Raw genomic sequence first — 5,250 nt, 5'->3', positions numbered from 1 at the left:
CAGTGGCAGAGCTGGCTGCTGGCAGGTCCCCTGCCTCGCAGGTGGCTGTGCTGTCACCCACATAACACCGCTTCTCTGTGACAGGAGGTTGCCTGGGTATTGACCAGAGCCACATTCATCCATGCAAAATGTTTACAAAGCTTCAGCAGAGCAATATGACACTCAGCTATCAGCACAACTCGATTCATGTCTAAATATTTCCTAACTTTAAAAAGTTCAATGATTCCATTTCAAATTTGATTTAATGTTTTTAAAAACATTTTACCACCCAGTAAGGATCATAATCACATAAAATGTTTTTTTAACAAGGGTATGAGTGGTGCCAATAGAATCTAGGGTAGAAACAACTCATCCTCAGCTACCGATGTGCTAATCACTGCCGGTGAGATCCTACCCAGGCAGGGCAACTCCTCAGGATGGCTCGGTCACTGTAGTTAAGGTTGCTACCACAGGACTTCAAGGACATGGCGTCCATGACCTTCCGATACACATTTGATCACAATTTTCTTAAAAGCATGTCTCAATTCAAAGTGCATTTCCTGAGAGGCAGCATAATAATATGATGGAAAGAGAAGTGGGTTGTTGGGGGGGAGGAGCCAAGATGGCAGATGAGAAAAGCCTCCAGTCAGAGTGTCTCTGCAAAAAAGACGAATTTTAGAAGAAAGAGAAAAAATATAAGCGAGCAGAGAAACATAGATCGGGTGAGGGTCGGAAGGAAGGGTGCCTGAAACTACAGGAGACTCCACGGGAAGACGTCGCAGAGGAGAACTGGATGGAGAAAGGTCCCGAGAGGCTTGGAGACCAGCGACAAGGGTAGGTGGAGCAGTTAACTTCCCGCTCCCTTGCATCTCGGACTGCCCGTGGCTCCTGAGCGGCTGGAGAGACCTGCCGACACCAGCCCAGAGACGGCTGCCACCAGTGAGCAGTGGCCTCTTGCAGACTCAGCGCTGGGCTCCCAGCCTCCTCGGGGCACCTCCCTGGGCGCAGACCCGAGCCTAGCGGCAGACGCCATAGTGCTCCATTCTCTCCTTCCCCTTCCCTACCCGTGGGGGCCCAGAGAGACAATTTAGCCATCACACGGAGGCATCTCCAAGGAACGGGACCTTTCCTTTTGGGGACCTACAGCAGACTGAGGGGTACTCAGACTGCGAGCTCCCTACCTGCCAGCCCTCCCAGGTGCTGCTTGCCTGGGGACTCCAGGAGAGCGGGGCAAATCCCGAGGTGGAGTGAAATCGATCCAGCTTGGGTGCCCTGTAGGTGATTCAAGACCAGCACCCCTACCCCTGGCAGGGTCAGGGATTGATCTCCAGGGCCCAGGTAACAGGCCTGCACACGAGACCCCAGACACGCAGGTCACGATCGCACTGCCCCTGGGCACAGAACGGAGATCTGTGAAAGGGCCTACTGAGGAGTGTGTGCCTTCAGGGGCAGACCAGCATGCCTGAGTGGCAACACTCCTCCCAGAAGAGGGCTGTGCACCCAGCTCAGGCTGTGATCCTGGGCAGGGAACCTCCCGGCCCACATCACAGCCAGGGAAGATCCATTGGCCTGAGGTCCTGCCTGCTGGCAGAGGCCTGGGAGAGGCCATGGAGTGGGGGAGGGTGGAGGGGAGCAAGACCTCCTCCAGAGTGCCGGTCTTGGACAGCCACACCCGCCAAACCCAGACTTTTCACCTGAGTGGAGCCATTTCAGCCCCTCCAGGCAGCTTTGCATAGAAGCAAAGAACAGACCTTTGACCCCTGCTAACAGCAGCTGTGGAGCCTGAGGGCAGGTTTACCCAACCCAACCCCACCCAGACTCACTCGGGTCCTGCCCCCACTGAGGTGGAGAACAAAGACACACTTGGAAGTCCCAGGGCCCCACCCACCTCCCAAGGCACAAGAGGCCTCTCCAGAGGAACAAGAGCTGGCTACAGGACCCAAAAACAGCACTGCAGCTCGCTCCTCCCAGCAAGTGCTACCTACTGACAGGGAGGTCATTCTGCACACCCTTTTACTGCATCTACTGATTCATGATAAAGGGTGTGGTCAAATCTCGCCCACAAATACCACCTACTGGCTCAGAGACTAAACAGGGCATGTCATCATCCAAACGAAAATCTAAAGGCAAGAAGGAACAACTGATCCAGATGGGAAGGAACCAGCAAAAGAACTCTGGAAGTATGAAGACTCAAACGGAAAGCACACTCCCAAAGAGGAAAAACAGCTCCCCAGCAATGGACATTAACCAAACTAAGAACATTAAAATGACAGAAGAAGAATTTCAAACACGGATTGTAAGAAAACCGAATGATATGCAAGAAAAAATGGATGACCAACACAAAGAAACCACAAAAAAAATCCAGGACTTGGAAGAAAAATTCACTAAAGAAATTGAAATATTAAAGAAAAATCAAATCGATCTCCTGGAAATAAAGGACTTATACAGGGAACTACAAAACACCATGGAAAGCCTCAAGAACAGGGTAGATCAAACAGAAGAAAGAATCTCAGAGATTGAAGACAACTCCTTCCAATTAAATAAGTCAGTCACAGAAATCGAGCAGAAAATTAAGAGAAAAGAAATAAGCCTACAAGAAATGTGGGATTATGTGAAAAAACGAACCTGAGGGTGATAGGGGTTCCGAAGGTGAAGAAGAAAACACTCAAGGGCTGGATAAGCTATTTGAAGAATTAATAGGGGAGAATTTTCCAGGCCTCACTAAAAATCTAGATATACAGGTACAAGAAGCTCAACGGACCCCAGGGAGATTCAATGCAAATAGGAAGACACCACGTCAGCAGTCATCAGATTGACCAAAATAGCCACTAAAGAGGCCCTTCTATGAGCTGTAAGGTGAAAGAAACAAGTAACATACAAAGGAAAGCTCATCAGAATAACTCCAGACTTCTCAACTGAAACCCTACAAGCAAGAAGAGACTGGGGCCCCATTCTCACTCTTCTGAAACAGAATAATGCCCAGCCTAGAATCTTGTACCCTGCAAAACTAAGTTTCATATATGAAGGAGAAATAAAGACATTCTCAGATAAGCAAAGACTGAGGGAATTCACCAAGACAAGACCAGCTCTCCAAGAAGTACTCAAAACAGAATTACACAAGGATCAGCACAATAAACACTCACTGAATGTAAAACCACTCAAAAGTTAAAGATCAAAGGCTAGATTCCACAATGGCTCAAGAGAGAAAACAAAGCAACAAAATGCAACCCAACAGAATGAACAGTAATTCACCCCACTTATCAGTTCTCTCAATAAATGTGAATGGCTTGAACTCCCCTCTCAAGAGACATAGGCTGGCCGAATGAATAAAAAAAAAACAAGACAAGCATTTGCTGTCTCCAGGAAACGCATCGAACCTGCAAGGACGCACTTAGACTCAAGGTAAAGGGGTGGAAATCAATATTTCAAGCAAATGGAAGCCAAAAGAAGGCTGGTGTGGCAGTTTTGATCTCAGATAACTTAGTTTTTAAATCGACAAAAGTAATGAAAGACAAAGAGGCTCCCACTATATAATGGTGAAGGGTACAGTTCAACGAGAAGACATAACAATTCTAAATATGTATGCACCCAACTTAGGTGCACCCAGATTCATAAACCAAACTCTACTTGACCTAAACAAATTGATAAACACCAGCACCATAATAGTCAGAGACTTCAATACACCATTGACAGCACAGGACAGATCCTCCAAACAGAAAATTAACAAAGAAATAATGGACTTAAACAGAACTTTAGAATGAATGGGCCTGACTGACATTTACAGGACATTCTACCCAAAAACCACTGAATATACGTTCTTCTCATCAGCTCATGGGACATTCTCTAAGATTGACCATATTCTAGGACACAAAGCATGTCTCAAAAAAATATAAAAAAATTGAAATTATACCATGCATCTTCTCAGATCACAGTGGAATAAAAATAGAAATCAACCCCAACAGAAACTCTCATCTCTACACAAAGTCTTGGAAATTAAACAACCTTCTGCTGAACAATTCCTTCATAAATGAGGAAGTAAAGATGGAAATCAAAAGATTCTTTAAACTAAATGACAAAGGTGACACAAGTTATCAAAATCTGTGGGACATAGCCAAAGCAGTCCTGAGAGGAAAGTTTATTTCCATAAATACCTATATCCAAAAGTCAAAAAGATCACAAACAGACAACCTAATGAATCGACTCAAAGAACTGGAAAAAGAAGAACAGACCAACCCCAAACCCAGCAGGAGAAGGGAAATTAATAAGATCAAATGAGAACTAAATGAAATTGACAACAGGGAAACTATACAGAAGATCAATAAAACAAAAAATTGGTTCTTTGAAAAAATAAACAAAATTGATATGCCTTTGGCTAAACTAATGAAAAACAGAAAAGAAATATCTGTGATAAGCTCCATCAGGAACAAAAAAGGAGAAGTTACAACCGATGCCGCGGAGATTCAAGACATAATTTATGAATGTTACAAAAACCTTTATGCACACAAACTGGAAAAGTTGGAGGAAGTGGACAAATTTTTAGAAACACACAGCCTCCCTAGGCTCAATCAGGAAGAAATAGAATTCCTGAACAGACCAATATCAAGGACTGCAATTGAAACAGCAATAAAAAACATTCCAAAAAAGAAAAGTCCCAGACCAGATGGTTTCACAGCCAAATTTTACCACACCTACAAAGAAGAACTGGTGCCTATCCTTCAGAAATTATTCCACAACATTCAGAAGGATGGATTCCTCCCCAACACATTTTATGAAGCCAACGTAACCTGGTTTTGATACCAAAACCAGGAAAGGACACAACAAAAAAGGAAAACTACAGACCAATATCCCTTATGAATATAGATGCAAAAATTCTCAACAAAATTCTAGCTAACCGAATCCAGGTGCTTATTAAGAAAATAATCCATCATGACCAAGTGGGCTTCATCCCAGAGATGCAGGGATGGTTCAACATACACACATCTATAAACATAATTCACCACATAAACAGAAGGAAAAACAAAAACCATATGATTCTCTTAATAGATGCAGAAAAAGCATTTGACAAAATTCAACACCCTTTTATGATAAGAATGCTTAACCAAATAGGCATAGACGGGGCTTACCTAAAAATGATACAAGCCATATATGACAAACCCCAGCCAACATCATACTGAATGGGGAAAAATTGAAAGCATTCACACTTAGAACTGGAACCAGACAAGGTTGCCCACTATCTCCACTTCTATTCAACATAGTGCTGGAAGTCCTGGC

This window comes from Propithecus coquereli, unplaced genomic scaffold (genome assembly GCF_000956105.1).
Source record: "Propithecus coquereli isolate 6110/MARCELLA unplaced genomic scaffold, Pcoq_1.0 Scaffold205, whole genome shotgun sequence".
NCBI lineage: Eukaryota > Metazoa > Chordata > Mammalia > Primates > Indriidae > Propithecus > Propithecus coquereli.
Note: the sequence above shows the minus strand (reverse complement) of the source record.